This window comes from Alexandromys fortis, unplaced genomic scaffold, assembly GCF_014885135.2.
Source record: "Alexandromys fortis isolate MF-2015 unplaced genomic scaffold, M_Fortis_MF-2015_v1.1 scaffold_76, whole genome shotgun sequence".
NCBI classification, from domain to species: domain Eukaryota; kingdom Metazoa; phylum Chordata; class Mammalia; order Rodentia; family Cricetidae; genus Alexandromys; species Alexandromys fortis.
In genome coordinates this window covers 2,770,116-2,793,406 of record NW_026067997.1, presented here as the reverse complement: position 1 = coordinate 2,793,406, position 23,291 = coordinate 2,770,116, and the positions used below count along the sequence as shown (strand labels likewise).

Sequence of the window (23,291 nt, the reverse complement as noted above, 5' to 3'; positions counted from 1 at the left end):
AAAGCTAGGCCATCTCCTGAGTTTAAATCTTCAGGAATTCATAGGAGTTTGGCTAGAATTTTGTATTCGCCACAGGTTAGGGAATAATTTACACATATCCACATGGGGATGCAAATGTCTCAGGGATGTCACCAGTCACCAGATGCTCTCTCTAATCACTTGGCTTTCTGTTGTTGCCTTCTTCATAAATCTCTAAGGTAGACAATCCCTCGTCCAGCTGGAATAGGTAAGAACGGGCAACTGGTTCTGGTCAATGGAACATGAATGGAAATAGCACTTCACACTGTTTACGGCATGGTAAAAAGTCTCCCCTAAATTATCCAACCATCTCTCATTCACTGACCAACTGCTACCAAGCACAAGGAGCTATCAGACAGCCTGACATGAAGATGTCTGTATCTATGGAGACCAGACCTTCTAGATGCCTGCAAGCTTCAAGGAATTTTGGATATAGATCAGAAAATCTGTATTAGATGTTTTCCCGTTGCTGTGCTAAAATGCCACGATCAAAAGCGACTTAAAGAAGAGTTTGTTTTGGCTGAGGATTCCAGAGGACTGCATGTCCTTAACGGCAGGGAACGCGTGACAGCAGCCGAATGACAAAAGATCGCTGCGTCTTTGTCTGCACGCGGGGAAACAGAGGGAGCAAAGACTGGAAGTGGGGTGAGGCTATAAACAGAGTCACTCACTAGGTTTATCTCTCTTACATGCTGAAAGAAGCCCTTCATCTCCTGACCTCACTGCTTTCTCTAACGGACAACAGGATCCTTCACAGGCTCTGGGCCCACCCCCAGTGATGACTTTCTCCAGGAAGTCTTCACCCCCTAAACGTTCCCGTATCCTTCCAGCTGACAACACCAGCTGAGAAATGAATGTTCAAATACATGAGACTGTGGGGGATATTTTTCTATCAAATCATAGCAATCTCCGTGAAAAATAGAAAAATCAAATGCTTAATCATAACCATGGTTTTCCCCTGTATTTTCGTATGTGCTTAAGAAAGATAGACAAAGTACCTAATCACATAAAATACATACAGATAAATCATGTGTCTGGCAAATGGTGTGTCCAAGAACCTGGGAGTTAGAGGGTTTCTTTACTTCTTGTTGCTGATGGACCTACTTATTGTAAGTAAACTATTTGTGGTGATCTTTTATAAACCATTCCATAGGTAAGAAGTCTCTCATCCTTGGAAGGAAGCTTGGGACCAAAAAGGATGCTGTTATCCTTTACAGAGAACAGTTACATCAGGAGATGAAGTGGTTCTTTCTGTCTGCAACAAGGATAAACTTTCTGTGTAACGCTGGAATGGAGAAAAATCAGGATCATTTGTTCATCTTTTTTTCCCTTACGTAGAGGTCTTGCGAATCTTATATTCTCAGAATGCATGGAAGTCAGCAAGATTGACTAAGACCCAGAACATGCAAGGTTAGGACAGCGAAATGCTAAACTCTTCCAGGGTGAAGTAGGAATGAAGACGGTGGTAGCATCTTCATGGCTGGTAATGGAGCTGGGGAGTCACAGGATCCCATACAAATCTGAAGGACAACTTCCTGTGAACCTAGGGACTACATATGCTAACTCCTTTCTACAGATAATTTGCAAGTCTTTGGAGAACAGCTCCTGCTTAATTTTCCCTCTTGAAATGCCCACCTTGTAGATCGATCAGGCACTATCTTCTCCCCATTCAGTAAAACATTTTGGAGGATGCTTGGCAGAATCCTGGGTTTGAGAACATCTTTTTGGAAGCCAGCATCGAGATTTAAAGTTAAAGCAGGGAGACGGTATCTCTCCAACTTCAGTTTCTGAAAAGCATTTGTCTTCATCACTGTAGCCCAGACGAATGGTTTGGGCTTAGGAAAGACAGATGTGTCCTGGAGGTCCTACTGCCCGCACGCAATGAAGCCAGCAGTGCATCATACCTGGCTTGTGGACAAACAGAGAATCGCAGCTTCCATTTCACAAATACATCCATTCAGCGGAAGGGCTTTCCCCCTCCAGCTGAGGGAGCAAAATGCCCATTCCAGAGCGTTGTGCATGTCCCCAGACTTTAATATATCTCCCAGCAGCTCTCCTCAGCATTCCACATGATAAAATCAATCTCTATTTAAGTAAGAGGGGGATATTTATTTCTTAATTTTTTAATAATGTATTTGGTGATTTGTTAGAGCTTTGGTGTTATATTATTTATTTATTGTGCCTATGGGGTGTGCTGCCACTTGGTAATAGAGCAGCTATGGAAACTTGAGACCTAAGCAGAAATGAGTTCAATAATACTGCTACACTCAAAGACTTTATCCCAAATGAACAAAAGAACAAAAGTGCAAGGCCATGATAACCCAATTCTCTTAGGAGTCTTTAGAAAGAAAAAGTGATGGGGATTTTTTTTATGTCAAGCAGGAACAACTGACAAATGGGTGGGCTGTTTTAAAACTCAAAACCATTTCATAATTTCATAAGCTTCATAAAACTAGATTTACTATATTCTTGATATATGTGTTTGTGTGTGAGTGTTCATCTGATATTTTGGTAAGGTAAAAGCTGCCCAGAGGCCTGATAGAACTTAAATATATTTCTCCCCCATCCTCTTGCAAGTCATATAAGCGAAAATAGTGATGTAGGTGGATTGGAATAGAAATGCCTTCCTTTTGGTTCCAAGGCATATTAACAATTTGCCAAGAAGAAAGCATATATTCATATGGGGAGTATGCTTCGGTTGGTTTATTCTCGTCATTAATTAAAAAGCATGAAATTGGTCCGTAAACCTACTTTTTGACTTCCCCCATTAAAGATACATCACTGTTGAAAATTCCTTCATATGCATATAAATGTCATTATAATGTCTGAGGACAGTTAGATAAAACTGGGGTTAGATGAACATGTTCAAACTCAAAGGCTTCTGCATTCATCAGACATTACAGCCCTAGTGCTGCTGATAAGTTGGTGATAATCACTGATACTCTCCAATAATTTTGATTTCTTTAACTCACCATTCCTGGTACGCATTTCAGGAAAAATTATGCCATGCTGATGGCATCATTTGACATAAGCCATAAATAAAGGTATTGAAGGACACTTGTCCTTGGTCAAAGATGCCATCTCAGCCTGCTGGGCAGCCGGCCAGTCAGTCAACAACAGCTCCTGACTGTCTAATGAGAGAGGGTGCTGCGAGACAGAGACATGGCATGGAACTCGAGGGCAGTCAGTACAGTGACAAAGGCAGAGGGAAGGTGGGAGGAATGGCTACGGAGTTCCAGAAAGGCAGTGTGCCAGCCCGGGGAAGCCTGAATGATGGGCTGCCTTGTATTCACGAAGTATCTCCGAGTCGGCCCAGGTAAATGGCGTTTTAATGAGTGATCTCTTTGGAGACTACAGTAGCACCGTGAGGGATGGAGCCTCAGTTTCCTCGCCTGTAAAATGAACTACAGTGAATAGTGAATAGCGGGAAAGTCAGTGTCTGAGCCTAGCACTTACCCGGAGGCTGGTGGGCGTGCAGAACTGTCAGGGAGGGCGATGGGAAAGGGCACGGCATTCTCTTAGATGTTCTCTCTTTCTTTGGAGTTTATGGGGGGCATAGAAGGTTCAAGCTCAAAGCCATGTAGTTCTTGTTTTAAGATCTGGCTTCAGAAGGTTACAAAAGAATCACAAACGCAAACTTGGCACCCATGCACGCTCAGTTGTGTCATATCTGTGGGATTTGTGCCAGAGAAAGCAAATTAATAAGGGAATGCTTGTGTAATCCAGGAATGCTTCAAGAGTGTAGAGCTTGGTCTGCTGGCTCCCATCTCTTCTCTAAGGCCTTTCTCTTTATGGATGGTGATTCTCATCCTTTTCCTGTATGTCCTGGAGAAAATCGCACACAGAGTGGAAAACTGTCCTCCTTGCTGTCGGGTTGCTGAGAAGGCTCTTTCCTTTCTGGTGCCCTTTTGAGTCAACTTCACAGAGCTAAAATGAATCGGCATTGACCTGGTGCCTGAACAGGGCCATAACGACTTTAGCTGTGTTGGCCTAAAGCTGTTGAAATGGTTGAGAAGAGACATCCTTCATCAGGACATTAGGTGTTCAATTTTGTCAAGTACTAGCAAAGACTTGACTTTTCTCCTTGTTTCTTTTTCATTGAAGTGACTGATTTTGAGGAAGTGGGAGTTGGGGCAGAATGACCGTGTTCTCATCAAACCGGTCAGCCTCCACAAGCCCAGGCAAAGCCCATGTGTGAGAAGCAGAAGCCAACAAAACATGGATAGAATGGAGCCCTGAGAGCAGGCTGCAGGGCTGGAATATGCTCTATATTTACTCCTTATTTTTAAATTTTTTAATGATTTATTATTGTTATTATTATTTTACATCTCAATTGCAGCTTCCCTTCCCTTCTCTCCTTTTAATGCCCACCCCCCCCACACTGCACTCCATTCAATCCTGTGAAAGGAGACTGGGCTTTCACTTCCTAGTCTCCCAGACCCAAATAATCACACAAAAACTACATTAATTACAACACTGCTTGGCCAATGGCTTAGGTGTATTCCTAGCTAGCTCTTATATCTTAAATTAACCCATTTCTATTAATCTGTGTATCGCTATGAGACTGTGGCTTACCAGTAAGGTTCTGCTGTCTTTCTCCTTTGGCAGCTACATGGTGTCTCCTTGATACACTTTCTCTCTCTCTCTCTCTCTCTCTCTCTGCTCAGATTTTCAGCCTGGCTTCACTGTGCTAAGCCATTGGCCAAAACAGTGTTATTCAATAACCAATAAAAGTAACACATACACAGAAGGGCATCCCACATCACACTTGTTTTCTGTTTCTATCCAGAAAAGGGTAGGCCTCCTACCTTGAATATCAGCCAAACATAGGATGTCAAATTGTAGTAAGACTAGGCACCTTCTCTTGTATTACGTGGACACAACAACCCAGTATGACAAATAGGGTCTCAAAAGCCGGCAGAAGAGTCAGAGACAGCTTTTGCTCCCACTGTTAGTAGTACCACAAGAAGACCAAGCTACACAACTGTCTCATATATGCAGAGTGTGCCTAGGTCAGTCTCATGCAGGCTCCCTGGTTGTCAGTTCAGTCTCTGTAAGTCCCTGTGAGTCCAGGTTAGTTGATTCTGTAGGATTTCTTGTGATGGCCCTGACCCCTCTGGCTTTTACAGTTCCTCCCTCTCTTCTCTGAGTTCAGTCTAATGTTTGACTGTGGGTCTCGGTATCTGTTTCTATCAGTTGCTGGGTGGTGAGAAGTCTCTGATGACAATGGGGCTAGGCAGCCATCTATGAGCACAGCAGAATATCATTAGACATCATTACACTGACATTTAAAAAAATTCTTTATCTTGAAATATGACATTTCTAAGTGAATTCCTTCTAGTTTAGGGAAATGGGTATAACTTTTAACACAAGAAAACTACTTATTTCCTTACGTACGTGTGGATCACATACCATGGATCAACAGAATACAAGGTACCGGGAGATTAGAAAAAACCTATCCTCAGGAAGTCCCTTCTGTGGTAAGAAGCATGGATAAATATGTAGAGCATGTAATACCCATGGGTGGTAGATGTATGAGCAAGGTTTCATGCCTCTCAGCAGAGGTCATGTCTCTTGGTAAACATGTAAACTGTGCCTTCAAATAGATGTTTGGAAAGAAGGGAAACAACTTCTAGATTACAAAGATAAGGTTTCATGCACTGGTAAGTAGGGGCCTAGGGATTTGGTAGTTATTCAAGATAATTCATGGGAAAGGGATGAGAAAGTCTGGGCAGCATGGTGGTTGAAACTGCTCAAATGATGAATATCCATTTTCTCCTATTCACATTGAAGTCGTTCAACCCTAAGCGGAGAAATAATCTCTGGTTCCAGAAAGCACTGGTTTGCTTCAATTGCCCTCCCCCTTCTTGGGATCACTGAGGAAGTCACTAAGAGGCCTCTAGTAGCACCATTACTCGGGCCTCTAGCTCATGACTATGACAACAGAAATTCTGAAGAAGGCCTTGCCCAGTTCACCATCTGGCTTTGCGACCTTGGGATAGTTACTTAATGACCCTTTGCTTCTGTTACCTTGGCTAAAAAATTAACTAATATTATTGACCTAGTTGCTAGGCCTGTCTTCAGATTTCACAAGCAAATACTTGGAAAATGTTTCATCAATGTAAATTGTGGTACAATTCGAAAAAAATAATTTCATCGCTAAAACTCCATAGAAATCTAGGCTGTTCCTGTGGGTGTTTTCAATCACTATTTGTTTGATTTATGCAAAGAGGAGAGCATTTGCCTAAAACCCCTTTCTTGCATGGGTACTGCCTTTGATTTATTCCCGTTTGCTCTGCCGGCACACAGCTTGATGTACACATAAAGGATTTGCAGGAAAAATCACTTAATGCATAGCGGTTCCTTTGTTGTGACTGTCTTGTCATGAACTGTTAGGGATGTCAGTTATTCTCCGAAATTTGCTCATTTTCGTGCGGGCTTCTAAATACTCACCTTGGACATGGTTTATAGACGGCACAGGGAAAACAAATACGTATGCTGGAATAGTCAACTTAGATTTATTCTTACTTAAGAGAACAAAAGCTTAAAGGTTTAATGCGTGCTTGATAAGCTATGATTCAGCCTGGAAGAGGCAGGTGGTTTATATTTACTCTCCGGGGTAGGATCAACATTTCCGGTCTCAGCCTTTCTCAGTGCCTCTTCAGCAGGTTGGACCTTTCCCAGAAGGATTGAACTCAAAGCACAATTTCCACACATGTTATTCTCTGAGGAATAGGGACGTTAAGCCAACTATAGTTTATGGAGAGCAGAACAGGGAGATTTGGGCACATGAGTGTTTATTAAAGAGCCTTGAGTGGCCTGGCTACTGATGTACCCGAGTCTACTCAACACCAGCCTGCTGAAAACTTATGAAATAGAAAATTTGTCCTCAAGTCTCTTGACAACATGCTCCACTCCTGGAACATTATCTTTCCTATTAAGAAGGAAGCTATTCAAGTTTCTGAAGGTCAGAGAACAGTGCTCTAAAGAGGCTTGCTTCCTGAGGAAGACCAAAAGTCTGGTGTTAACACCCACCATTGGGAGGGGCTCACAAGACCCTGCCCCTCTCTGAGGGCTTAAATGCAGTTAGTTAGTGGTTAGTTGGGAACGGAGTGGCATCTTTAGTGGAATAGCCACTAATAAGGTTATGTATCATGCTTATTTAAATAACCCTTAACCTATGCTTTTGTAAGCAACTTCAGTCAAACTAACTGGATACCACACACACAGGCAGAGAGAGAGAGAGGAAGAAGGATAGGGGGAGAGAGAAAGAGAGAGAGAGACAGAGACACACACAGAGAGAGGACATGAAAGTAGAAGAAAGACTCATTAGGAAGTGGAAAGGGATCAATGGGAATGGAAATGGGTCAAGAAAAGATTTTTTTAAAAGGTAAAAAAAAATATTAAAAAACAAAAATAAAAACAAAACATTCCCTTTGCCAGAGATGAAGTCTGTGAGGTAATTGTCATTTTAAGTCCCATTACTCGGCTTATCCTGAACGACGGCTTTGGCAAGCATCTTCATCTTTACCGAGCCCCAGTTTCCTGCATTGTACAATGAAGATACAAATACCCCATAGGTTTATTGGTTTATTACAAAGGAAAAATGATCCCACCTGCATGAGAGGGCCTCGCACAGTGTTGAGTGCATAAAAGAGATTCTTAAGTTTCGTTGAATTTGAATTAGAGAATATCTCAAATCTTAATCCATAGAGAAAAACTGCATTGAAGTTTTTCTTCAAGACAGACCAGATATGAACTGCAAAGGAAAACCAGCAAGCATTAATCACAGAAGAGCTAAAAAAAAAAAAAAAAAAAAAAAAAAACTGTGCCTGTGGTAACTAGCTATGTGACTTGGGTAATTCCCTAACCCAGGGGTTCTCAGCCTTCCTAATGCTGTGACCCTTTAATGTAGTTCCTCATGTTGCAGTGACCCCCCAACGATTACATTACTTTTGTTGCTACTTCATAACTGTAATTTTGCTACTGTTATGCATCATAATGTAAATATCTGATATTTTCGAAGGTCTTTGTGATCCCCATGAAAGGCTAATTTGACCACCAAAGAGGTCACAGCCCACAGATTGAGAACCACTGCTCCAACTTGTCCCATTCATTCGTCACTGAGCTAGAAAATGGGGATAATTATGTCTACTACATAGGACTCCAAGGAAGATTAGATGGAACAATAGGAGCAAATCCCCAGAGAAACGGAAGGGTTGAGTCAGTGGCAATGGCTTGCATTGCTTAATTTTAATCGAGTAATTCTTCTGTAGTCCTTCAATTATTGATGGGTTAGAGACCTTTTGAAAAAACAAGTGTTACCATTATAACCAAAGGGAGCTTTTTGTTGGCTATGCATAGAAAAGTCTATTTCTAGCTACCTTTCTGCAGTCATGAGATATATAAGTCAAATAATTTACAGAAGACTGGTGTTTCTCTTGGCAGAGATAATACAAACCAATACTGACTGCAGCCTGAGTCATTTGTAAGCCTCTCTCTCCCATAGAATGTTAATAGGTTAAGTTTCTTACATGACTGCTAATTTCACATGACTTCATGGAATGATTACATATTTATGTATTATTTATTATGTAAATCTAGCATGATAAATTATTTAAAGTCATATTAATAGTATGTATTATTTATGATGGAACTATATTAATACATTTTATTTCAAGTAGCTTTGGTCAGAGCTTTTGTCTTTGTGGATTGCAGTCATTGGAAGTTAGTATCCCACTTGAGAAAAACGCAATTCTGTTTTTCTGAGGATAGTGATGTCAGGTTCTCTATGAGCACATCTTTATCACAGCCCAAGTCTGTTAAAGAACCCTACCAGTAAGGGGCAAAACTCCTGTGTTTCTCTGCCTGTGTTCATAGCTAGATAATGCCATTCCTATGAAAAGCTATGAAGTAAGGAATTTGAGATTCCACTCCTCTGATGGCAACTCTCATGTCCAGAACATTAGCTTTGTTGTTCTAGAAGGATACAAACAGGAAACCTTAAGAAAATGAATCATACATTTTCTGCCCTTCCAGGAGTCCTGAGTTCAATTCCCAGAACCCACATGGAGGCTCACACTATAACTTAGTCCCATGGGATCCCATGCCTTATTCTGGTTTGCAGACAAAACACCCAAACACAATAAACAAACAAACAAATAAATAAATTTAAGGAGTTAAGAAAATGAACCATGAAAGAAGCAGGTATTCACCAGGCCATATTTGGTTACAAGTCATGGCAAAGTAGTGGCTTAAATACAGGTAATATATTTCATATAATTTAGGAAAGGAAGGTGAACCCAAGAATAACTCTCAATAGGGAATCAATTTATACTTTTCATGCTCCTCCTGCATTAGACATTTTTCTTGTTGATAGCACAGAGATACAAGTTAGTTGGCACAGACACAGATATCAAATCCTCTCTCAAATATGATAACCCAGAAGAGATGGGTGAAACAATGATCTTTAAAGTTATTGGATCTTGGACCTCCATAGGACCAGGCCCGAGCCAGCAACCTCCACAGGAACAGGCCAGCGACTTCCATGGGAGCAGGCCCAAGCATGCCAACTCTATGGGACCAGGCCCAGGTGACCTCCAGGATTGCAGAGCAACCTCCAGGAGCATCGAATGACTTCTTGGAATGCCAAGTGACCTTCAGGGTGACTGGAACCGTGGCCACAACTCCGCCATGAGGAGCAACCATCTGAGCCTTGAATACACTGGCACCTGGAAGAGTGGTCACCAGTGACACAGACAGCCCCAACTAACAAATAAGAGGAAAATATTGGTAGATAAGGTAGAAACACACTCAACACCACAAAGAGCAACACAACACTAGTGTGTTTGGTTCTGAAACAGCAAGTCTTGAACACCCCAATAATAAAGTTATTTCTAATAACTTTAGAAGAATGTTTGAGGCCCTTAAAGAGGAAATAAAAAATTCTCTCAAAGAAATTGAGAAAAAGACAAACAAAAAAAATGGAAGAAATCAATTTAAGAAGTCCCTTATAGAAAACCAAGAAAAAGCAAACAGGTGAAAGAAATGATTCAAGACTTGAAAACCAAAATAGAGACAATAAAGAAAATACAAACCAAAGGAATTCTGTAAACAGAAAATATGGGAAAACGATAAGGAAACACAAATGAATAAACAGCAGAATACAAGAGATGGAAGAAATAACCACAAACACTGAAGATATGATAGAGGAAACAGACTGACTCATCGGTCAAAGAAAACATTAAATCTAACAAAAGTTCAAAACAAAATATCCAAGAAACATGATTTACTATGAAAAGACCAAACCTAAGAATAATAGGGATAGAAGAAGGGGAAGTCCAAGTCAAAAGCGTAGAAAATATATTCAACAAAATTATAGAAGAAACTTTCCAAACCTAAAGAAGCTTGTAGAACACCAAATAGACTGGACCAAAAAAAGTCTCCTTGCCACATAAAAATCCAAACACTAAACATACAGAATAGAGAAAGAATATTAAGAGCTGCAAAAGAAAAAGGCCAAGTAACATATAAAGGCAGACCTATCAGAATTACACCTGACTTCTCAATTGAAACAATGAAAGCCAAGTCATGGTCAAGTGTTATGAAGACATTAAGAGACCATGGATGCTCTTAGACTACTATACCCAGTAAAACTTTCAATCACCATAGACAGACAAAACAAGATATTCTATGACAGAACCAGATTTAACCAACAACTAGCCACAAACCCAGCCCTACACAAAGCACTAGAAGGAAAACTCCAATCTAAGGAAGTTGGCTACATCCACCAAAACACAGACAATAGATGATCTCACAGCAGCAAATCCCAAAGAAGGGAAAAACACACAAATTAACATCACCAACAATAAAAACTAAAATAACAGGAGATAGCAATCACTGGCCATTAATATCTCTTAATATAAATGGACTCAACTCACTTATAAAAAGACACAGGCTAGCAGATTGGATATGAAAACAGAATCCATCCTTTTGCTGCATAGAAGAAACACATCTCAATCTTAAAGACAGACATCACCTCAGAATAAAGAGTTGGATAATAATTTTCCAGTCGAATGGACCTAAGAAACAAGCTGGTGTAACTATCCTAATAGCTAACAAAATGGACTTCAAACTAAAATTAATCAAAAGAGACAAAGAAAGACATTTCATATTAGTCACAGGAAAAATCCATCAAGAAGAAATCTCAATACTGAACAGCTATGCCCCAAATACGAGGGCACCCTCACATGTAAAAGAAACACTACTAAAGCTTAAATCACACATTAAACCTCGCACACTAATCGTAGGAGACTTCAACACCCTTTCTCACCACTAGACAGGTCTGCCAGAGAGAAACTTAACAGAGAAATAAGATAACTAACAGATGGTATGACACAAATGAACTTAACAGACAACTATAGAACCTTCTATCGAAACATAAAAGAATATACTTTGGTGTGGGAAGTTCTTCTGTATATGTGCTGCTTTTATTGGTTAATGAATAAAGAAGCTGCTTTTGGCCAATGTCTTAAAGTATTGCAGGAGGAGTGCTGAACACCGCCTTGTATAATGTGGATGCTGGGCACAGAGCTGGATGTCATGGTAGGGTAAGGAACTCACTTTCTCATCCCTTGGGTACAGAAACCAATTATCTTTGACTGCTACTCGCGACCACGGAATGTACCAATCATCACTGGTAGCACTGGTATCCTCTTCAGGCTGGTGGCCAGCCAGCTTCCATCGGCGAGGACTATAATGAGCTGGTGCTGCTTTCCATCACTACAGAGATCCTCAAGTTGGTAGTGGCTCGTTTTGATGCTGGAGAATTGATCACCTAGCGAGAACTGGTCTCCCAGCAGGTGAGTGCTGACCTCACGGAGAGAGCAGCAACACTTGGGCTCATCCTGGATGATGGGTCCCTGACACATCTGACCTTCGGAGAAAAAGTTCACAGAAGCAGTGGAAGCCAAACAGGTGGCTCAGCAGGGAGCAGAGAGGGCCAGATTTGTGGTGGAAAAGTCTGAGCAGCAGAAAAAGGCAGCCATCATTTCTGCTGATTGCCAACTTCCTGGCCACGGCAGGCGATAGCCTGATTGAGTTGTGGAAGCAGCTGAGGACATTGCTTACAGGCTCTCCCACTCTGGGAACATCACCTACCTGCCAGCGGGGGCAGTCGGTGCTCCTCCAGCTTCCCCAGTGAGGCCTCCCCTGCTTGCATCTTCTCAGGCCAACCAGGCCGTGGCCTGGATCATTCTGAATTCACTTTCCTTCTGCCCCACCACAGAAATCACTGTGAAATTTCATGATTGGCTTAATGTAAAGGAAATAAAAGTAGTATCGCGCGCATGCGTGAGAGAGACACACTTGAACACATTGACAAGGGAAACTACTTCCTAAATATAACCCCAGTAGCACAGACACTGATTGAAACAATTAATAAATGGGACCTCCTGAAACTGAGAAACTTCTGTAAAGCAAAGGACACGGTCAACAAGACAAAATGACAGCCTATAGAATAGGAAAAAAATCTTCACCAACCCCACATCAGACAGAGGGCAGATCTCCAATATGCAAAGAACTCAAGAAATTAGTAATCAAAAGAACAAATAATTCAATAAAAATTGGGGTACAGACCTAAACAGAGAACTCTCAACAGATGAATCTAAAATGGCTGAAAGACACTTAAGGAAATGTTCAACATCCTTAGCCATCAGAGATATGCAAATCAAAACAACTCTGAGATTCCATCTTACACCTGTAAGAATGACCAAGATCAAAAACACTGATGACAGCTTATGCTGGAAAGGTTTGGGGTAAAGGGAACACTCCTGCATTGCAACTGGGATTGCAAACTGGTATAGCTGCTTTGGAAATCAGTATGGCGAGTTCTTAGACAATTAGGAGACAACCTACCACAAAACCCAGAAATATCACTTTTAGGTATATACTCAAAGGATACTCAATCATACCACAAGGACAAGTGCTCAATTATGTTCATAGCAGCATTATTTGTCATAGCAAGAACCTGGAAACAACCTAAATGCCCCTCAACCTAAGAATAGATTAAAAAAAAGATGTGGTACATAGTAGATATAATAGATAAAGACGATGGAGCACTACACAGTGGAAGAAAATGATGAAATCTTGAAATATCTGAGAAAATAAATGGATCTAGAAAACATCTTATTGACTGAGGTAACTCAGACCCAGAAAGACAAACATAATATGCACTCACTCATAAGTGGCTTTTAGATATAAAGCAAAAAAAGCATACAATTCACAATCCCAGAGAACCTAGACAACAAAGAAGACCCTAAAAGAGACATACATGGATCTAATGTACATGGGAATTAGAAAAAAGACAAGATTTCCTGAATAAGTAGGGACCATGGGGATCATGGGAGGGAGTAGAAGGGGAGGAAGGATAAAGGGAGGGGAGTGGAGAAAAATGTATACTTCAATAAAAACAATTTTAAAAGGGGGGAAAGATATTGAACCTCGAGGAGTAAAATCGAGTGATTTCTGAGAAACAGGAGCAAATGAGATGGAGCATAGCAGGTGCCTGAGTGAAGACCGGCTGTGTCAAGTCAAATAGATGTGTAGAAGATGGGAGATGTGCAAGAACAACAACAACAAGCTTTGCTCCGTCTCCAGCTCTTTTCTTTATCTGGGAGGACCGATTTTCCCTAAATTCCCAAGCACATTGTGTTACATATCTATACTTTGGTAACATTGACTTTTCCAATAGCTTAGAGCAAATTATTATATTCCCTGAGGCTCAGGACATTCATATCCAAACAAAACTGAGGCTATGTTAGCAAGGAAAAATGATAATGGCTAATTATTGTGGGTAACCATAAATATCTGTCTTGAAGTCCCAAGGACTTAATGGGCCATTTTTTTACAACAAAATTTATACTTTTAGAAGATTGGAGTTTTTAAAAGAATCCACTTGGGATTTCAACTTGCTGCCTAGAAATATTAACAGGGACTAGATTTGCTACACTATTGGAAAAAATAGTTGAATTGAGTTTTAAAGATATTGGACATCAAGAAGTAAAGACTGTTGGTGTCTGAGCAACAGGAGCAAGTGAGATGGGACCAAGCCAGAGTGAAGACGACAATGTCAGAGGTGTAGAAGATACAAAGACACCAATGATCTTTCTATAGCTTTTGAGATGAAGACTTCATGGTACCCTGGAGTCCCCATTAGAGTAAGAAGGGCATATGGAAATAAATCTCAACAAATAACAGCCAAAAATTCTTCCAAATTTGATGAAGGCATAAGCCCACACATACACTAATCTCAACAGACTCCAAACAAGCTAACAGCAACAACAAAATACAAACAGAAATTCTCTAGGGCACATTATAATCAATTTGGTTGATATAGAGAATTATTTATGTATTTATTTATTTTGGTGGGAAAATTGTTAAGTTAAAAAATCATACAATAACTTTTTACACACAAGTGTTAATGATTCTCTGCAAGTGGCCTGGGGTGGCAGTACTGTTCATATTATCTTTATTGTTTTCTATGACCCCTGTTATCAACAGCACATAAAAATATACCATTTATTTCTCTGGCATAACTTTTGTTGTTAGCTTGCCTTCTTTTTTAGATCTGGTTTGCCTTTCTTGACTGAGGTCATCACCATGTCATGACACCATGGAGTTAAACGCTATTGCTCAAAGGCAGGCTATAGTATTTAAAAATACGTGTTATCATTCCCTGATTCTCTGCCATGAAGAGACTAACCAGCCATGTGGTCACAGTTGATTGTGCTGACCCCTTTTATTCTGAAAGAAGCAACTATTTATCCTTATAAGAACTGGCATGCTTCTGGGGGATGGGTTTGTCTTACAGTGTCTGACTAACGAACACAAGATTGTACATTAGACTATGAAATTCCTTCATTACCAAGGAGGAGCAGCAGTGTTCACATGAATACAGGGTCTACTATGGTGTGTGAGTCCAGACACTTCCAAGTTGTGGGGTTCTGGAACAACTATTACGTGCGTATTGCATACATGTGAGTTTGCAGATGCACACATGTTGAAGCCAGGTCATGATGCTGGATTGGATATCTTCCTCTATCACTCTCTGCCTTGTTAACATGAGACAGTCTCTCACTGAATAGGACAAGCACTCTTTGGCTAGGCTGGCTGGCCAAATATATCTATCTCCACCTGACACTGGAGGTGTGGTCACATGTAGCCATGCTCAGCTTTTGTACAAGTGTTACAGATTTGAACTCAGACCTCATGTTTGTATAGAAAGTAATCTTAACATACTAAGTCATATCCTGAGCCCCTGAAATGCCTTTTTGACAAGGAAGAATCCTTTGACAATCTTGAGAAGATACCGAAACAGAATGAGTATCAACCTCCATGATGCAATATACTGAAATCAACAATGTGCCATGCACACAGGAACTTGTGTAATAATGCACGAATCACAGTATTACTCTCAGTGATCTAGAGATGTTCTGCTATCTGTCCCTACAGATACAAAGTTCCGTCTAAGCTTTGTAAGTCTACAGTTGCTGGCTCCACGATGAGTGATCGTTTCTACCATGGGAAATAGTGAGAGACCTTATAAATTGTATTATAGCTGCTATCATCAATCACTTTGTTTTCTTCATGCCATGAAACCACAAGCAAGGAATGGAATTACTATCCTGGCAGTCATCATTGAGCTAGATTTTGAGATTACACAATGGGAATAAGAAACACCCTGGCACACAAGTGTTCCATTTGGGGCATCTCTTCATATTCCTATGACCAATCTTCATAGTAAATATAATTAAAAATTATCCATGCCCTAATACAGGCATGGTGATCGGTGTCTCAGAGTACTCAGGGATTAGAGCTCAGACTATACACACATTGGTAAAGACAGCTGGGTACTGGCAACAACCAAATAAAATCAAACATGCTGACCAATGGAAGAAAATAGAAAACCCGGAGTTAGCATACATAGCTGTAGCTGCCCCCTAATCTTGACAAAGGAGCCAAATACATACACTGGGGTAAAAGAGCCCACAAGCAATCACTTCCCAAAGAGAATCCCGATAGCACAAGAAACAGGGGTTATGAAAAATTAAAAGCTCCTGCAAAGAAACTATTGGCTAAGTAAACAGATAGCCTACAGAATGGGAGAGAATTGTTGGCAGCTATGCTTCAGACCCGGGTTAATATCTATATTATATAAAGAACTGCAAAATGGGCTAGTTCCGGAACAAGCACCAAAGCTACAGAGAAACCCTGTCTCGAAAAACCAAAATAAATAAATAAATAAATAGATAGATAGATAGATAAATAAAATAAAAAATAAAAAAACTGCAAAATTTAAACACCAAACATAAACAAAGCTGCCAATCAACAAATTAGCCAGTGATGAATTGAACAGATAGTTCTCAAAAGCAGAAATGCAAACTAATGCTTGTTAAAGTATTCAAGATCCTTAGTTTGGAGATAAATGCAAACTAAAACCGCTTTGAGGTTCCCTAATCTAACAAGATAGTTGCCATAGAGAAAACAAATGACAGCGACTGCTGGTGAGGACAGGGAAACGAGGAAAAGGAACCCTCACTCTCCGCTAGCGGGAGTGTAAACTGGTGCAGTCACTGTGGAAACCATCGTGGCGATTTCTCAAAGCACTAAAAATGTGTAGTTCTATATCCTGCGAATATACCTAAAGGACTCCAATTTCTACCACACAGATACTTGCATATCTAAGTTTATTGTTGCGCTATTCACAATGGTAAGGAAATGGAATCAGCGTGTATGCCCATCAGCAGATGATAGGATAATAGATCGTGGTACATATACACGGGGGGATCTTCCCATCCACAGAGAAAACTGAAATTGCAGGAAAATGCACAAGAATGGAAACTATTGGGTTAAATGAGGCAGCCCAGCCTCAGAAAGAAATAGTGCATGTACCAGCTCATATTCAGAGCCTAGCTTTGTGTGTGTGTGTGTGTGTGTGTGTGTGTGTGTGTGTGTGTAGCGCAGGAAAATAGAAAGAGGACCACGAGAGGAGAAAGAGAGGTTTTAGGGAAGGAGTGGACATTAAAACGGAAGGGAGGAATATTAGGAATGGAAGGATAAAGGAAGATTGGAGTGGGGGGCAAGGAGACATGAGAGAGGCAGAGGAGGAGGACCAACCCAAACAAAGGATGATGAGAAAGCATAAAGAAATCTGTTGCTTTGTAACAATCAAATCCAAACAATATTGTGAGGTTTTTTTTTTCTTTTATGAAAAGAAACCAGTCAAAACCTGAGCATCTGCTCATCTGGGAGAGTTTATAAATGGAGCAATGATAGGATTGCGTGGGATGCTTTGATATGCTTCTGAGAGTCCCTTTTAGGATCAAGGTACACATTCTTTTAGCCGCCTGGCTTTGGTTGTTGACAACTCTCGTACCTAAATCCTTCCCCAGTAGTTTTCACCTGCTTGATTAAGTTTAGACTATGCCTAGCATCTAACCACTGACTCGTGGGTAGAACCCCATTATCTCTGCTTAACTACTCGTACAGAGCCGACACAGCTCCAGTATCTCCTGCAGCAGTCTGATTTCTCTGTAACAACTATGTCAAAGTTTGACTTCTTAAGGGTGCTTTATGTTTTCCTTGCCACCCAGAGCTGGTAATCCTATGAGCACATGCCCAGAAACCTTTTGCATACAAGCCTGAGAGACTCTCGGTCTGTTTCCTAGGGGATCCAGCATGTGTAGCCACTGTGTTCACCCTGTCATGCACAGGGGAAATGATAGACACTGTCAAGAGATGTGCTTAACACACACACAAAAGAAACTAACCAACGATAGTCCAGTTTTCCATCGACCCAGGAGAAATCCTGAATTGCCATTAAGGCTACCATCTCTACGTGCTTCAAAGGAAGACACAAACAAGTAGGTATCACACTTTGACAGGAACGAGAAGGTTCTTAGCTTTTTCTGCACTAATAGTACTAAGTGCAGGCATATCATTTTCAATAAATGAGGGCCCTGTCTTCTGTAATGACAAAGCTTTCCTCTCGTACAAGAAAAGGGTGACTAAAAAGTAAGCATCATTAACCCGTTTTTAAAATCCATGTAAATTTTTCTTTTAAAGTATTTAAGAATATTTAAGCATTTAAGAATGTTTACTCCATGATATACGGATTCACAGTCTCTCAAATCTCAAACTTTTGAGGGTAGCTGTGATGTCTCCACACCCACAGACTTCAGTCTCTCCCTGTGGGAAAGCATTCATGATCTAGTTGACTCCCACAAGTGTCTGGAGGAGTAAACCCTTTGAAGAATGCCGTGTCTCCCATCCAACTTTCCATGATTCTCTGCTTATTTATTCTACGTGGTTGTCCGGTTCTCTTTGTGCTTTGACTTCTTGGTTATTTTTAAAAAGTTTTTTTCCCTTAACTTTGGATCTAACTTTATGGAAAAATTGCAAAGTTAGAACAAAATGTTCGTGTGTAGTCTTCACCCAGCTTTCCTGGACGTTAACATTTTACATAACCACAGCACACTTCTCAAAACCAGGAAATGGACACTGGGAAGATACAGTAACTTACGTGCAGACTTTATCTGGATGTCACCAGTTTTTCCACCTCGTGTCTTGCTCTGTCCCAGGATCCAGTCCATAAGAGCATATCACATTGAGTCATCAGGATTCCTCAGTCTTCTCTGATCTATCACTGCTTCTCATTCTTGCCCTGCTTTCCGTGAGCTTCCTGGCTAAGGACTATGTGTCAGTAGCATTGTTAACCGTGTCTCAATTCATGTTTGTCTGACGCTTTATGATCAGCCTACTAGAGTTACAGGTTTGAGAAGAAGAACAAGAATAAGGAGCCTTCTCCTCATGGTAAGAGATCAGTAGCCAATAGGCTCAGGACCCCCAAGACTAAATTCTCAGCAGAAAGGAGATTCATTTGCTTCAGAGGTACAGAGGGTAGTCAATAAGAGAAAAGACAAGAGAGAGGACCAAGTTAGAAGGGGAAGGGACCAAGGGAGAAGAGGCAGGGTTGTTTGTCCTAGAGCAGGACAAAGGACTGCCTCTGGATTGAGAGGAGACAGATGTGGCCCACAGGAAGATGGTGTTTAAAAGTAAAAAGACGCGTGAGGTGTTATGTAAATGATAAAAGGGTTCTGTACCTGTAAGTGGAAGACTTAGACCCATGTTCTAGATCCACCACTGTGGGGTCTGTCCAGGACCACTGAACTTTGGGACCTCAGTTTTGGTTTGTTTGTTTGTTTGTCTTGTAGTAAAACGGAGCTAACTTGGGAGTTTTATACTAATGTTAACTAAATCTGACTTACAAGTTGCCTGGACTTGTGTTTCTTAACATTTGAATACAATCTGTCTTCACCTGCTTTAATTTGTATTTTAATAAATAAAGCTGGCCAGAAAATCAGAATGCAAAGCTAAGCCACTAGAGGCCAGGAAGTGGTGGCACACACCTCTAATCCTATGACGTGGTAGACAGAGGCTGATGGATATCTGTGAGTTCAAGGCTACCCTGAGCTATGAGAGAAACAGATGCAGGAGGTGTTAACACACACCTTTAATCCCAGTGTTTGGGAATCACACACCTTTAATTCCAGCACTAGGGAGGTGGAGTCAGTAGCAATATGTCTGGGCAGAGAGAAGAATATAAAGGGAAGAGACAAGAAAGAACTCACTGGAGTGTGAAGTCTAAGGATTCATGGAAACACGATCTCGCCCTTTCAGTCTGAAGATTTGGTAGACGTAAAAGCTCTCTCTAGTGGTTGGCTGCTTTGCTTTTCTGATCTTCAGATTGAACCCCAATTACTCTCTCTGGGTTTTTAGTATTTGCACAGCATAGCTCTTTCAGAGGCCTATACATCTATTCACAGGTAGTTTATGGGGCTTGACTAGGAACTAACTATGGCTTCTCCAATACCCTAACCTCTAAAGACTCCCTCTTTTCCCTCAGTAGACTTTGTTACCAAAGACTTTTTCTCAATAGGTCTTTACCATTCACCACTCAGGGAAACAGCATAAGACAATGGGAATGAGGGTTTTTTCCCCCATAGAATCACCTACACAATTTCAGCTGAAGTTTCACTCAGCAGGGGCCAGCCTACAAAAATGCAATGCTATAAAAACGTTTTGTTGGAATTTCAAATAATGAGAAAGTGATTATTATCATCATCATTTCATCCACACTAGTGAGTAAGCTACATTCAGAAAGCTAGGTACATAAAGTACGGGAACCTGAATCACATCCCACAGACACCTGGTCATCAGAACTCTTTCCTGCTCCCGTTGACTCTGCCACCCCATCACATCCTTAAGCAGCAACTTCATGCTTCAGAACACACAACTAGATTCTTGCTAGAGGGGATGGTTATCTAGCAGACTGTACACAACCAGCCAGACACAGAGCCCAGCAGCCGCCAGAAATCTTTTCAAACTATTTGAAAATGTGCTTAAAAAGAAAAAAATGAAGGCAAGGAAGACAGAAGAACTGGCCTCCCATCCCTCCCTAAGCCCTGGGGGAGACCCCTGATGGCCGCTCTCAAGGAGCACAGAGCGCCGTTGGCAGACGTGCCTGAAGTGTACAAGGTGCACAGGAAGAACCGCCCAATATTGATTTCTGAAACAGAGATGGGAACTAACGACAGAATTTGCTTGACTGTGGGTCTCCTGTGGCTAGCAACAGAAAGACAGCACACAGGCAAAACATTGTCCAAACATTCCCCTGCCCTTGTCCTCCCCAGCCTCTGTCTCTGCTTCCCAGTTTTGATGGACACGTGCTGTCTTTATGGGAAAGACTCGTGGAAATGTCCATCTGGACTTGTCTGATGAGGGGGGAGAGCAAGAACAGGTGGTGTGGTTCCCCTTCAAAAAGCAAAGTGAAGAAAACAAGCAGCAAACACAACCCTCTATGCCTTAGCACCCCTGCTGCCACAGAGACCTTTAAAAGTCCCTGTGGGCAATAGTCACCCTGACCCATGTCTGCTGCAAGACAAACATGCTCTTCTTTCTCCTCCAGCCTCTTGACACATTTAAGGCAGATGAATATGTCTCTGGCTCCACCCACACTCAGTCACTCCCAGTCACTGGAGAGGAGATGTCCACGAATCTCTTCTATAAAGGAAGTTGTGGCTCTAGCAGAGATTGTCCACTCATGACCTGCTGCAGAGCTGGTCTGTTTCCATCTTGGACATTAGATAGACATTAGATAAACAATGGACATTAGATAGAGCTTGCTAAGCCTTTGAAGGTGGAGTTGTTCCAAAAATCCTTCCACATGCCTCTAGGTCTCCAGTCTTAGAGGAAGCTGGCTTATCTCCTCCTTCTTAGAGTAGCAACAGGTTTCCCAGCTCCTCAGCTTGCACACGGCTTTCAAATTGTGTAGACCGATTTAAGAAGTCCCCTCTTAAGCTTCTGCGCATATTCTAGGGCGTGTGGGAGCAATATCTAACACTAAAGTCCTTTGAGACGGACATATAGCAACCTACTACCATAAAAGTTTCCTGAAATATACATATTCGTATTAAGAAAAAGAAGTTTAAACGGTGTTACTCTGTAATAGGGAAGCGGTGCCTCTACCCAGACAACATAATTCCTCTGCCAAACACTCAGTGTCAGGTATGGGTTACCTCTTTTTGAATTGTTGATCAATGGAATCTCATAGCCTCCTCTTCCCAAATGTCACAGACCTTTGTCATTGCTCTTGGCTACCCTTCATGGTGAGACCCTGTTGCTGGAGAAACCACATACTTGAATCATAGGTAATTCTGCTAATCATAGCTAATACTGACCTATAAGCTTTTTACCTACTTGTTGGCTTTCATGGAGCTGGAAAGTCCTGTGTATGCTCATGTAGGAGAAAAGTAAACAGTAGTCTTACCCACTTGTAAGCCCTTGAGCTAAAACAATCACTGTCCTGGTAAGATAGGCCCACTTGTGCAACAAAGGCATGAATGTTATGAGCATTACCAACCATTTCTACTTGCATTGAAAGCCTATTCCATTTGCAGAACTCGTGCTTGGTACTGCTAACCGGGACCCAGACTTGTGACTGGTTAGCTATAGGCTCTAGGGGGAGAAGCTAGTACTATTATTCTGTTAAATGGACATAGTAATAAACTGACCACTCAGTTCTTATCTTTCTACCCAGAGATTACTACATGTTTCATGTTTCAGTGCAGAAGCTTCTTCTGGCCACAGATGGTGATTAATACAGAGATCCACAACAGGAAAACACGCAGAAAATACACACTGTGTTCTCTGCTTTAAATGGGCATCCACATCACACGACCTCTCTGCAAGGCTCGGGAATCATTGCAAACTAAGGGGAAGAAAGAGAGTAACAGCAAGAGGGAGTGGACAGTTCATAGCAAAACATGACAAAGCTATTAAACACAGGGACTCACAATGGTTGTGATTGCATGCACAAGACCATCACAAAGTTAAGCCAGCCCCAATTTCAGAATGGACAGGCTGGTGAAGTCCCACCCAAGCTGCAAGCTATTGGCAACTGATGGCTTCTGGGGTTGGGGGGTGGAGGGGAGTCAGTTTTCTTCAGGGACGCAGCTCCTGAGAGGCTGCCCTTGTGCCAGTAGATAGTAGATGGCCCTACACCCATATACATATTTGCAGCTTAATTAAGTGGACTCAGTGGGCTTAAAGAGAGAGTGAGAGGGTGAAAGAACGAGAGAGCAAGGGAGCGAGTGAGTGAGAGAGAAATCTTAGGAGAGGAGGATTAGAGGCGGGTTTGATCAAAAGACATTATATGCCTATATAAATTCCTCAAGCAACATAATGAAGTAAGTAATTATTATTTAATAATTATGGATTTTATTATAATATATGTATTTAATTATATATGTGTTTTATTATACATATTATTATATGTGTCTTTTAATTAAGGACCCATAGTCTTTAATCTGTAACTGCTCTTCTAGAGAGGTCGGAGGAAGAAAACCGCGGTGCCTTTTTGTTTTCAGTTCAGTAAATAGAACTACATGAGGTCTTAAAAGGCTAGGACCAAAGAGATGTAGAAGAGGACAGTGGGTCTCAAATGTGTCACTGCACAGAGCGGTGTTTCCCATCACCTATTTATGATGGCTCTGGAGTCTTCCAAAAGGGCGGAGAAAGGAAGGTTGGCATGGTGAGGGTTCATAAGGACTTTCCTATGCTAATCAGAAGAAATGCTCCTCTAGATTATACCTTGACAGACGTTTTTCTAAATCAATCAGGAATGACAGTAATAGGACTCACTAATGTGGACAAGT

At 41.3% G+C, this 23,291-nt stretch overlaps 1 pseudogene; it reads left to right on the top strand.

Annotated features, from left to right (window-relative positions):
* Positions 1-3,092: 3,092 nt before the first annotated feature.
* Positions 3,093-12,220, top strand: LOC126512551 (prohibitin 1-like; annotated as a pseudogene).
* Positions 12,221-23,291: the final 11,071 nt, after the last annotated feature.